Source organism: Canis lupus, chromosome 31 (genome assembly GCF_048164855.1).
Source record: "Canis lupus baileyi chromosome 31, mCanLup2.hap1, whole genome shotgun sequence".
NCBI lineage: Eukaryota > Metazoa > Chordata > Mammalia > Carnivora > Canidae > Canis > Canis lupus.
This window is the reverse complement of record NC_132868.1, coordinates 28,240,314-28,253,808: the sequence shown is the minus strand read 5'-3', so window position 1 is coordinate 28,253,808 and position 13,495 is coordinate 28,240,314. Positions and strand designations below refer to the sequence as shown.

The 13,495-nt window shown below is 38.9% G+C and overlaps 1 long non-coding RNA gene across 5 annotated transcripts in view; it reads right to left on the bottom strand.

The window, feature by feature from the left end:
- The window catches only part of LOC140622241 (uncharacterized), a 111,560-nt gene that overhangs the window by 73,301 nt on the left and 24,764 nt on the right, over positions 1–13,495 (bottom strand). The window contains exons 4-5 of one of the 5 annotated variants that reach the window (XR_012021989.1): positions 4,655–4,703; positions 409–1,144 (exon numbers count right to left, since the gene is read on the bottom strand). The exons of 2 other annotated variants lie outside the window; for them this stretch is intronic. This is a non-coding gene — a long non-coding RNA (uncharacterized lncRNA). Of the gene's footprint in view, positions 1–408; positions 1,145–4,654; positions 4,704–13,495 lie in introns of those variants that run through there. 2 more of the 5 variants (XR_012021991.1, XR_012021992.1) reach the window with 2 other exon arrangements.

Below are 13,495 nucleotides of genomic sequence, written 5' to 3'. Positions count from 1 at the left end.
GAGTTCTTCCTATGGTCCAGGCAGTGTTTTGTAAACATTATATCACTAATTCTCATAACAGGCTATGAAGAATGTATCATCTCCATTTTACAGATGAAGTTATAAACCTCAAAGAAGAACTAAAGCTCAGAGAAATAATTATCCTAATTACATAACTACTGAGTGGTGGAACCAGGACTTAAAACCAAGTACATCAATAAAAAGGCTTAGGGGTGCCTTAGTGGCTCAGTGGGTTAAGCATCCGACTCTTGGTTTTAGCTCAGGTCCTGATCTTGTGTGTCATGAGCTGGAGCCCCCCATCAGGCTCCATGCTCAATGGAGAATCTGCTTGGAGAGTCTTTCCTCTGGCCCTCCACCCTCTCACATGCAGGCAAGTGTGTTCTCTTTCTAAAATAAATAAATAAAAGTAAATCTTAAAAGGAAAAGTTAATAAAAGTTAATAAATTAACAAATAGCATCAAAGATCCAGGGGAAAAATAATTTTGGAAGAACATAACTAATTAGTTAAAGTAGTCTTGCTCATTTTAAAACATAGACCTCTGGGGCAGCCCTGGTGGCTCAGCGGTTTAGTGCCTGCCTTTGGCCCAGGGCCTGATCCTGGAGACCTGGGATCGAGTCCCATGTCGGGCTCCCTGCATGGAGCCTGCTTCTCCCTCTGCCTCTCTCTTTCTCTCTCTCTCTGTCTCTCATGAATAAATAAATAAAATATTTTTTAAAAATAAACAACAACAACAAAAAAACATAGACCTCGGGATCCCTGGGTGGCTCAGCAGTTTGGTGCCTGCCTTCATTCCAGGGCCTGATCCTGAAGACCCGGGATCAAGTCCCTCATCGAGCTCCCTGCATGGGGCCTGCTTCTTCCTCTGCCTATGTCTGTGCCCCTCTCTCTCTCTCTGTCTCTCTCTCTCTTCCTCTCATGAATAAATAAATAAAATCTTAAAAAAAAATAAAATAAAACATAGGCCTTAAAATATAATCATTCAAACACAATAGAAGCTTATTTCTCTCCAACAAAGTGGTTCAGAGGGGTGTTCAAGTCTGGAAGTGTTCAGCTCCATGAAGTCATTCGGGAACTTGGCAGGATAGAGTTTCTGCCATCTTCGATCTTGGCTTGTAAGGTCACTCTACTTGTCACCATCCTGGCCTATGAGATGGAGGAAAGGAGAACAATGCCTAGTCTCTTGAAAGTACAGTCTAGAAGGACACGCATAACTTGTGCTGCATTCCAGTAGTAAGTGCTTAGTCACATGAAACACTATGCAGCAAAGGAGGCTAGACAGTATGGCATGTGGCTAGACAGGCATGACCTAGTTACAGCTGCTGTGGAAGAAAGAAAGAACAAATTTTGGTGGAAAACTAGCTGTCAATGCCACAACAATTTAGTAGACTTAACATAGGCAGAGACCAATTTGTTGTAAAACTTATGAAACTCAAACTTCTAGGCCTCTCACTTGCATGGCCTCTTCCAAAGCTCTGTTAGGGGCCTGTAGCAGTTAGCAATTTCTGTGTAACAAATTACTCCAAAACTTACCATCTTAAAACAATAACCTTATTACCTCACACAATTCCTGAGAGTGTGAAATCTAGGAGCAGCTTCTCTGAGTGGCTCTGGCTCAGAATATTAAGCTGTCAGCCGAGGATGCAGTTAGCTGGGCTGCAGCAAAGGCTTGACTAGGGCTGGAGGATCTGCTCCTGAAATGGGGTAATCACAAAGCTATGGGCTAGAGACTTCAGTTTGTCACTACATGGTCTTCTCCACAGGGTTGTGTGATGGTTCTCATGACATGGTAGCTGAGTTCCCCCAGAATGAATGATCTGAGAGAGAGCTGGAAAAGTCATAATGTCCTTTATAAGCTAGCCTCCAAAGTGACATCAATTCTACTGAATTCTATTGGTCTCACAGACCAACTCCAATACAATATAAGAGAGGAGTTACACCAGGGCATGAACACCAGGAGACAGGAATAAGTGGGTGGTGGGAATCTTCATATATGAGGCTGGCTAATAACAGGCTCCAGAAATGAATTTATGTGTTTTTTGTAGCATTGGCAAAAGTAAGATTTTTCTTATGTTCATTTTCTTAATGAGTCCTCATCAATTATATTAGTTTATAGCACCACAAAACATGAATCCTTTTCTTATATGACCTTGCCTGAACCTTTAAAATCATTTTAGGACATGGTCAATCTATTCCACAAAACAAAACCATTATAACAGTTCCGAAGGGATGAAGTACTTTTGCCAAATGTGTTTGTTTTAATTAGTGTTAATATTACATAGTTTGTACACTGCTGATTTGTTATCAATACTAGACAAGAAGTTAGGAGATCTGGTTGTCAATCCAGATTCTACCTCTAACAAACTGGATGATCTTCCTGTCATACAATGCAACCTGCCGTGTTAACTGGCTTTGTCACTACAATGAGTGGTTGCATTCACTAATCTATACAGGCACTTCCAGACAGTTCTTTAAAAGTCTATATTAAATGATATATGTCTCTCTATGCTACAGATGTCTCATCCATAGTATGAGGATAACAATATTTCACAGAGGTGTAGTGATGATTAAGTAAGGCAGCCTATGTAAAGTATATCCTACCAAGCAGTACATGCTCAGTAAATAATAGCCATTCTTAGTATTTTATGAATAAAAATTAACCAACCTCAGGAAACGTATTTTGAATACTTTTGAAGTATCACAGCAATTTATAATTTCAGTCTTCATCTCAGATGATTGTAATTTTTTATAAGTAAATAAAATATGAAATAATATCAGAGTTGTGGAACAACTGGAACTCTCATATACTTATTGATGGGAGTATAAACTGCTAAAATGACTTTGATAAAATATTTAATAATATACCTACTTAAGCTAAACTTATACATATCTTATGACCCAGCAAATCCTCACCTGGCTAAACTCAACATATATTAGTACTATGTCCACCAAAAGGTATATATGAGAATACTCATCATAGCTTTATTGATGATATTCAAACTAGAAATAGCCCGAATGTCTTTCAACAGCAGAATGGAAAAGTAAAGCATATTCATACAATAGAATGAATATAGTAACAAAAAGAACAAATCTTACTAACATGATGAGTAAAAGAAGCCAAATATGTAAAATGAATACCTCATGATCCCATTACATGGAGTTCAACATCAGGGAAACAAAACTATGGTAATGAAGGTCAGAAGGATGGTAATCTTTGAAAAAATGTTGATTGGAAGAGAGAATAAAGGATCCTTCTAAGGTGCTGGAAATGTTCTATGTATTAATCTGAGTAGTGGTTTCACAGGTGTGTACATGTGTAAAAGTCAAGTTTCAGATTTAAGATTTGTGCATCTTATTTTAAGTTGTACCTCAATAAAACATTTTTTAAATTGGTAATAGTATAAAGAAATACATTGCTGATATCACTGATGTAGGAAAAGGGGCTTGACCATGGTTTAGATTTATGCAATTCTGTTTCATCTCAGCTAAATTTTTGGCAATTATGGTCCTAGGGAGTAATTAATGAATAATTATTACTCTTCTATCATATACTACCTTATTAACTGTCTCAACTGCTCACTCATTTCACAAATATTTAAGTGCCAGATAATTTTCTAGGTGATGGAATCATTAACAGTGAACAAAATAGACATAGCTCTTACCTCCCAGAGCTAGGTGTATTGAGCAAGACAGAGGAGTAAATCAGAAGTTACAGTTGCAGAGAGAGTAGAGTGCACTGGGATGCGCAGAAGAATACTTCCCTAAAGCCATTGGCTGGGAAAATGAGAGGGGCTGATTTTCATGAATTTTTGCAACCCGTAGGGCTCAAAGATAGGAGTTTCAGGCTTGGTTGAGATGTAGACTTGAGGGTGCTGCCCTACTCCTGGGGAGAAGGCAGGCAAGCAACCCTGGGGCAGATAGTGTCATCTGAGGATCACCTAAGGTGCCTGGGGAGAGAGTGTTCACTCTTCCAGAATGCATCTGTGAGAGGTGGCATTCGCAGAGGTACCTCTCTGGGGATAAGAGAGCCAGTGGGTGCCATTTCCCTCCCCTGCCCCTCAGCATAAGTGCAGAGATACCTGCTGAGGGTGGCTAACCCAGACACTGGCTGTTTAGCCTGTCTGCTCCAAGTCCTACACCCTTGCATTCTGGCATCTTTCTTGGCCAAACCTGTATCCATACTAGCACAAATAGGCCCTCTCCTAGAAAACCAGCACAGGCCCTGCCACAGCATGTCCTTCAAGTTTGAAGTTTTAAAAGTCAGCAGGCTTGGCTGGGATAGAGCCCAAAGTGCACTGTGCTGCTCCAGGCAGGCAGAGACAGTGTGAAGACAGAGATTTGAAAAATGCCTAGGACACACGACGGGAATTTATTCACTCTTCTGGGTGGGCTTCCCTGAGAGAAGCAAGTACAGAGACCCCACTCCAGGTACAAAGGACCTGGCTGGCACCATTTCCCTCCCCCATCCCTCAGCATAAACTAGTTTCAGTAAGCAACACAGTGCCAACAGTGACTCCCTAACCTGCTTCCACCAAGTCCCGCCCTCCTGCACTCTGCTGGTACTGCTTTTCTCAGGCAAGTATGCCTAGGGCCCAACACAGTGAGCCCCTTCCACAAAAGACCATCAGAAACCCCCCACGCACCATGTCCACTCACCAGAGAGTTCTGGAAGGCTTCAATTCTCGTGCAAGTAGCATCAGGTCTCCTATAACAGGCAGATCAGAGCACACCTAGTTAAATCTCACCACATTCGGATCAAGGACCAGCCACTGCCTGCTGCCAACATGGAGAGGCTCTGCAGACAACTGACCTGAGGGATAGAGTAACTAAAACACAGCGGCAGAATGCAGGCAGCACGTACCAGAGACATTCCCTGAAGTACCAGGTCCAAGAAACTGTATGACCTCTTCTTCATATAGCCATTACTCTCAGGAGCAGGAAACATAACAGGCTTTTCTAACACAGAGAAGACAGAGACCTAGACAAAATACCAAGATGGAGGAATTCATCCCAAAAGAAAGAACAAGAAAAAGTCATGGCTGGAGATCTAATCAAAACAGATATAAGTAATATGCCTGATGGAGAATTTAAAACAACAATTATAAGGATACTTGCTGGGCTTGAGAAAAGCATGGAAGACATCAGGGAGACCCTTACTGTGGAGATAAAAGAGTTTAAAAAAATAATGAGTCAGAAATGAAGTCAACTGAGATTCAAAACCAACTACATGTAATGACCACAAGGATAGAGGAAGCAGAGGAATGAATAAGTGATATAGAAGATAGAATAATGGAAAATAATGAAGCTGAACAAAAGAGAGAAGAATTATAAATACATCATGAAAATACACTCAGTGTATTCCAATCACTGTAATAACATTCATATCATAGGAATCCTGGAAGAAGAGAGAGAAAAGGGGGGCAGAAAGTTTATTTGAGGAAATAATAGGTGAAAGCTTCCCTATTCTGGGGGAGGAAACAGACATCCAAATCCAGTAGGCACAAAGAATTCCCATCAAAATCAATAAAAGCAGGCCAACACCAAAACATACTGTAATTAAAATTGTAAAGTATAGTGTAGGGAAAAATGCTAAAAGCAGCAGGACAAACGAAGTCCCTAACTTACAAGGGAAGATCCATAAGGCTAGCTGTAGATCTCTCCACAGAAACTTGGCAAGCCAGGAGAGAGTGGCATGATATATTCAACATGCTGAATGGGAAAAATCTGCAGCCAAGAAGAATACTCTATACAGCAAGGCTATCATTCAGAATAGAAGGAGAGATAAGGAGTTTCCCATACAAACAAAAGCTAAAGGAGTTCATGATCACTAAAACAGCCATGTGAGAAATATTAAAGGGAAGTCTGAGTGGAAAAGACCAAAAGTGACAAAGACTAGAAAGGAACAGAGAAAATTTCCAGAAATAATGACAAAACATGTAAGAAAATGACACTAACTATACATCTATCAATAACTACTATGAATGTAAATGGAATAAATGCTCCAATCACAGTATTGGAGCATTTTTTGTCTCAGAATGGACAAAAAACAAGACCCATCTATATGCTGCCTACAAAAGACTCATTTTAGACCCAAAGACACCTACAAATTCAAAGTGAGGGGATGGGGAAACATCTATCATGCTAACAGATGTGAAAAGAAAGCGAAGTAGCTATCAGACAAAATAGACTTTAAAATGAAGACTGTAACGAGATAAAGATGGACACTATGTAATAATAAAGGGGACAATCCAACAAAAAGATCTAACAATTATAATGGCTCTGAATGACACACTGGACCAGATAGACTTAACAGATACATTCAGAACAGTTCATCCTAAAGCAGCAGAATACATATTCTCTTCAAGTGCACAAGGGACATTCTCCAGAATAGATCACATACTAGGTCACAAATCAGGCCTCAGCCAATACAAAAAAGATTAAGATCATACTGTGCATATTTTCTGTCCATAATGCTATGAAACTTGAAGTCAACCACAAAAAAAAATTTGGAAAGACCACAAATACATGGAGGTCAAACAACATGCTACTAAAGAATGAATGGGTTAACCAAGAAATTAAAGAAGAAATTTAAAAATACACAAAAACAAACAATAATGAAAACATAATGGTCCAAAACCTTTGGGATACAGCAAGAGCAGTCATAAAAGCAACATAGGCTATACAGCAGGCTAGCTATACAGCAATATAGGCTTACCTCAAGCAGCAAGAAAAATCTCAAATAAACAATCTAACCTTACACCTAAAAGAGCCAGAAAAAGAGCAACAAACAAAACATAAAGTCAGCAGAAGAAACGAAAAAAGGTTAGAGCAGAAATAAATGATATAGGAACTAAAAAGAAAAACAGGAGAATAGATCAATGAAACCGGAGCTGGTTCTTCAAAAAAATGAATAAAATTGGTAAACTCCTAGCCAGACTTATCAAAAAGAAAAGAGAAAGGACCCAAATAAATAAAATCACAAATGAGAGAGCAGAAATTACAACCAACACCACAGAAATACAAACAATTATAATAGAATATTACAAAATATTATAGCCAATAAATTGAACAGGATAAATTCACAGAAACTACCAAAACTGAAACAGGAATAGAAAACTTAAACAGACTGACAACTGTAAAAATTGAATCAGTAATCAAAAATCTCCCAACAAACAAAAGTCCAGGGCCAGATGGTTTCACAGGGTAATTCTACTAAACATTTAAAGAAGAGTTAATACCTATTCTTTTCAAACTATTCCAAAATATAGAAATTGAGAGAAAACTTCCAAATTCATTGTATGAGGCTAGAATTATCCTGATTCTAAAACGAAAGACTCCACTAAAAAAGAGAGAGAGAAAGAGAGAAATGCAGGCCAATATCCCTGGTGAACACAGATGCAAAAATTCTTTGCAAACTACTAGCAAATCAAATGAACAGTACATTAAAAGAATCATTCACTATGATCAAGTGGGATTTATTCCTGGGCTGCAAGGGTGGTTCAATATTCACAAACCAATGTGATAGGCCACATTAATAAAGGATAAGAGCCATATGGATATGATCCTTTCAATAAATGCAGAAAAAGCATTTGATGAAGTACAACATCCTTTCATGATAAGAACCCTCAACAAAGTAGGGATAGAGGGAACATACCTCAACATCATAAAGGCCATACATGAAAAACCCACAGCTAATATCATCTTCAGTGGAAAAAACTGAAAGCATTTCCTCTACAGTCAGGAGCAAGACAGGGATGTCCACTCTCACTAGTGTTATTTAACATAGGACTGGAAGTCTTAGCCTCAGCAATCAGACAACAAAAATAAATAAAAGGCATCCAGATCTGCAAGGAAGAAGTCAAACTTTCACTATTTGCAGGTAATGTGATACTCTATTTAGAAAACCCAAAAGATGCCACTAAAAAATTGCTAGAATTGATGCATGAATTCTGTAGTCTCAGGACACAAAAATCAGTGTACAGATATCTGTTGCATTTCTTTACACCAATAATGAAACATCAGAAAGAAATCAAGGAATGGATCCCATTTACAATTGTACCAAAAACTGTAAGATATCTAGGGATATGAAGAGACAGAAGGTCTATACTCTTAAAACTATAAAACACTGATGAAAGGAATTGAAGATGACACAAAGAAGTGGAAAAATAGTCCATGCTCATAGATTGGAAGAACAAATATTTCTAAAACGTCTAAACTACCCAAAGCAATCTACACCTTTAATGCAATTTCTATCAAAATTTGTATGGAACCACAGAGACCCTAAATAGCCAAGGCAATCTTAAAAAAGAAAAGCAAAGCTGGAAGCATCACAATTCCGGAATTCAAGTTATTTTACAAAGCTGTAGTGATCAAAACAGTATGATACTAGCACAAAAACAGATACCTAGATCAATGGAACAGAATAGAAAACCCAGAAATGAGCCCACAACTATATGGTCAATTAATTTTTGACAAAGCAGGAAAGAATATCCAATGGAAAACAGTCTCTTCAGTAAATAGTGTTGGGAAAACCAGACAGCAACATGCAAAAGAATGAAACTGGATCACTTTCTTACACCATATGCAAAAACAAATTCAAAATGGATGAAAGACCTAAAGGTGAGACTTAAAACCATAAAAATCCTAGAGGAGAACACAGGCAGTAACCTCTTGGACACCAACCAAAGCAATTTCTTACTAGATATGTTTTTGAGGCAAGGGAAACAAAAGCAGAAATAAACTATTAGGACTTCATTAAAACAGAAAGCTTCTGGGCAGCCTGGGTGGCTCAGCGGTTTAGCGCTGCCTTCAGCCCGGGGCGTGATCCTGGAGATCCGGGATCGAGTCCTGTGTCGGGCTCCCTGCATGGAGCCTGCTTTTTCCTCTCCCTGTGTCTGCCTCTCTCTCTGTTTCACTCATGAATAAATAAATAAAATATTTTAAAAAATAAAACAGAAAGCTTCTGCACAGTGAAGGAAACAATCAGCAAAACTAAAAAGCAATAGGAGTTGCCTATAGAATGGGAGAAGATATTTGCAAATGATATATCTGATAAATGACATATGTTCTAGACGTATTAGACTGTCTTCAACATGAAGAATGAACTAGAAGGAGGCAAGATCGCAGGAAGAGAGACACACTGGGAGGCCACTGCAGTAAACTGGCTGGAGATGATGGTATCTAAAACTAAGGCAGTAGAGATGAATTGAGAGTATTTAGGAAAGTGGGAATAATGGGACAAGAAGATTGTTTGGCTAAGCAAAGAAGAGTGAAGAGTGAAAGTTGGCACCCACCCAGTTAAGGCTTAAGCAATCCTGTTGGCAGTGATGCCATTCACCAGGGTAGGGAATATAATGAGTATTATTTTGCTAGTTTGCTAGTTTTGAGGGATTTTGAGGAGATGAGAGGAGGAAGCTAATGAGTTGTTTTGTCTATCCTGTGTTTAAAGTGCTTATGAGACAATGAAGTAGAGCTATTCAGAATGCAGTTGGTGCTTAGGGGACATAACTGCCCTGAAGAAATAAATTTGGAAGTCAGCACTGTAGAGATTAACTAAAGCTATGAAGTAGAGACAACCTAAAATCACTCCTAAATAATATGTAGGGTAAAAAAAAAATCGATAGATATACAATACAGCACTTTAAGTGATACTTAAGTATCATCTTTAAGTGATTAGCAGAAGAGAAAGAAGAAAGAACCAGAAAATTATGTGTAAAGAAGGTAAAGGTAGGGAGATATTTCCAGAAAAGTGTTAGGTGGGCACAGGGTCTCATGTTGCCAAGAGATTACATCAGGAAAGTCTTGGTGATCTTAACAAGAGTAGTAGCAGAGGAGGCAGCTGCCAAATTTCAGTGGTTGAGGACTGAATGGAAGATGAGGTAGTTATTGTGTCTGATTCTCAAATATCTGCCCCTTCTTCAAAACTGGAGAATCCTATTCCTCTGGCTGTTGACTAGAGTAGTAGTTTTAGACAACATAGTACACACTCACTGGTTTAGAGATTTATTCCACAGTATTGGTTAGTTTACAGAATATTTGGGAAGGCCAAGACACCAAGCATGGTTGTTGTACAGTCACTGACAACACAGCCAGGAAAAAGCCCAATGACACCATGCGTACTTTCCAAAAGATAGGTTCTTGCTGTCACCACCTGATGCTTGATACCCATGAATCAGGATCTGGTCACTAGAATCTCTACAACAGCTGCAGTAGAAAAAAACAAAAGCCTCTACATCTATGCTTGCCAGAACTATGTGACCTCTGCCTTGTGATGTTCACTTCTGCCTGCCAAGTCTGGCAGAGGCACATCTGCCTGGCAGAAAGCATGAGTAACCCTTGCTACACTTCATGGGAGTCTTGAACATACTCTTCAACATTCTAGCTTCTAAAGCCCAGAAAGGCATACTATAGTGGACTGAAAAGGTGTTAAATGAGATAAGTGCCACTGTTCATCCCTTTGGCTATTCAGCATCTATTCATCTTTCTCTCTAAACTTAAAATTACAAACCAAAAATTGCAACAGCATATAGATTCCTGAGGTTTTTTTCCATTGGTTTTGGCCCTGGGCATGGTAGTAGAAGGAGGCAAAGGATACTCTAGGTTCCAGATCTCTCCCTCCTCGCCCCCCACCCCCCGCCGTCCCCCGGCCTTTAAAATCTAAATCAAACACTTCAGCCCATACATGTAATCCCCTTACCTTGTTCATGAAGCATGAGGAATCCCAAAAGACCAGGTGTCAGTTTCAACCTCCACCTCCCTGTAAGCACTTTTATGTTTCCTGATTTGGTCTCCCAAAGGACTGTCTACCTTTCTAACAGCCCACCCACTTTTGGATGATGGGATACGTGGTAAGATCAGTGAATATCAATAGCATTAGCCCAGTACTTACTTTACTTCATTCACCAAAAAACAAATATTCTGGTCAGAAGCAATGGTTAATAAAATACTATGATGATGAATTAGGAATGCAATAGGACTATAGGTAATAATGCAGGTAAAGTTTTGGCATGTGAGGAAAGTAAACCTATATTTATAGCAAATATATGTTTACAGTGAGGAGAACTGCTGCCCTCTCCATGATGGAAAGAAGCCTATATAATCAAACTTCCATTAGATGGTGGTTTGGTATTCCAGGGCTGAGGGCAAGATCAGGACCCAGTTGTTGGTCACTACAGCAGGTATGTTAGGCCCTCAGGAGTTGTAGTAGCCGAGTCAGTTCTGGCGGGAAGGTGGGTGGAGGGTGTTAATATTGAACCTAGGAATAATCTCCTTCCTTGCCACTACAAAGACTTTTATTTATTTTTAAGATTTTATTTATTTATGAGAGACACAGAGAGAGGGGTAGAGACATAGGCAGAGGGAGAAGCAGGCTCCCTGCAGAAGCCCAATGCAGGACTCGATCCCTGGACCTGGAATCATGCCCCAAACCAAAGGCAGATGCTCAACCACTGAGCCACTTAGGTGTTCCTACAAAGACTTTTTAAATGAGGCTACTGAACACACACTTAGATGCCTGGGAAAAGGCCAGTTTTAGAATATTGAGAATCTCTTCTGTAGGGGTCCTTGACAAGCATCCATGTGGGACACAGTTATTAGTCTGGGCACAATCTGAAGATGTCCATCTATGCACTTCTTTCCCCTATCTCCCTGTTATAATCGTTCAATCTTATTTTTCCCATGATTTGACTTAGCTCTTCCTGTGAATCAATATAGAGCCACACCTCAGAATATCTTCCAAACAAAATAGACTATGATACATACATTCCTTCCAAAATTTGCACGAATGTGTCTGAAAACCTTGATGATTCATTTCTTTTTCCCTGTGAAGAAGAGGCAAAGTCACCTGCTAAAACTGAGGGAAGAAAGTGACAGAGTCAGAGATTTGAGGAATGAGAAAGTTTTAAAATACCCGCACATAAGAGAGAGAATTTGGAAAACAAAGAAATGATTTGGAGACAGTTTTGAAGATGTCAAACTACATGGTTATGTGATTTTTCTCCAGAAGCACTACTCTAAGCCACTAAAAGCAAAACCACCACAATGGACAAACACAGCATGTTTACTGCAACCTCAAGACTTGATTCACCTGTATTTAAAAATAATTGCTAGTTTGCAAATTAATATACTGATAATTCTAGCTATATCAGGGTTATTATTTAGATAATATATGTGTTAATTGCATCTTTTGTCCAAGATATGAGTAATATATAAAAAGTAAGTATTATTTGGAATAATCATCTTTTAAAATCTGTAAAATCAATTGATAACAATTGTTGCCTCTGGGGCAGAGGATTAGGGGTTGAAAGACAAGAGTGGGGGGAGATTTACTTTTCACTCCATACACTTTTGAATCTTATATCTGTATATAAATATGCCTATATAATCTTTTGATGTGTCCAGCCTTACTTGATATAACTATACTTCTCTGAGAGGTCAGGGATCCGTGCAACTGCAGCCTTCTGCCCCTTAGGTCTACTCTATACCAAATGGTACTCAGAGATGATTTTCTAAACCATTTCTCAGTATCAGCTGACCAGAAGGATATTTTCCAAAATCTATGTGATGGGGATATGAATTACTTATTTTCTCCCCTATATTTTCTAAACTTTCTATAATGCACATAGAGAAAGAACTCATAAATATTTTGTCATGTATTCACTCATTCACTTGTCCATGTATTCAACCAATTTTTATTGAGGTGTGTGTGTGTTTTCTAAAAATTCCTCTATGATGTGTTTTAGGAACCACAGAGCTACAAAGAGAAAGCCTCTAGTTAGCCACCTCAGTCTTTTTGAATGCGCAGAGCATAAATAAGGAGTGATCCCCACCTTCCCGGTATTTACAGACAGATATGTAGGAAAGTCCTCAGTAGAACAGGACAATATAAAAGCTTTATGTAACAAATGTTGTGCTGTGAGATTGAAGAAGAAACCATTCATTGTGGGCATATCAGGAAAGGTTTCACAGGGCAAAAAAAAAACACGTATTTGAGCTAGGTTTTGACCAGCGATTAGACTTTTAGAAAAGAAAAGGAGATGAAAAATGCACATCAGGTTGAGGAAACCGCTTAAGCAAAGACATAAAAACACTAATATGTGTGGCAAATTTGGAAAAATGGTCACCGTCTAGTAAGATAAAAATAAAGTATACATGGAAATACTTATAGAAGCAGGATGCCTAAAGGAACAGAGAGGTCATGTTAGTCAGACATGAACTGGAAGCCACAGAAAGTTTGTGAAAAGGAAGGAACAAGTTTCACTCATGTTTTAGGAAGACACTATATTTGGGCAGTGTGATGACATTAAAATCACATGCTTTGATGTTAAGCAGAACTAAATTTGAATCTTGTCTTGTACTCACTAGCAGCGTCATCTGGGGCAAGTCACTTAATTTCTCTGTTCTCAATTTCATCATGCCAGACAAGAGTTAATGAATGAGCAAAGGCATACTTACATGGCACATAGCAGAGGTTAAATAAGTTATAGGTACTATTGTTAT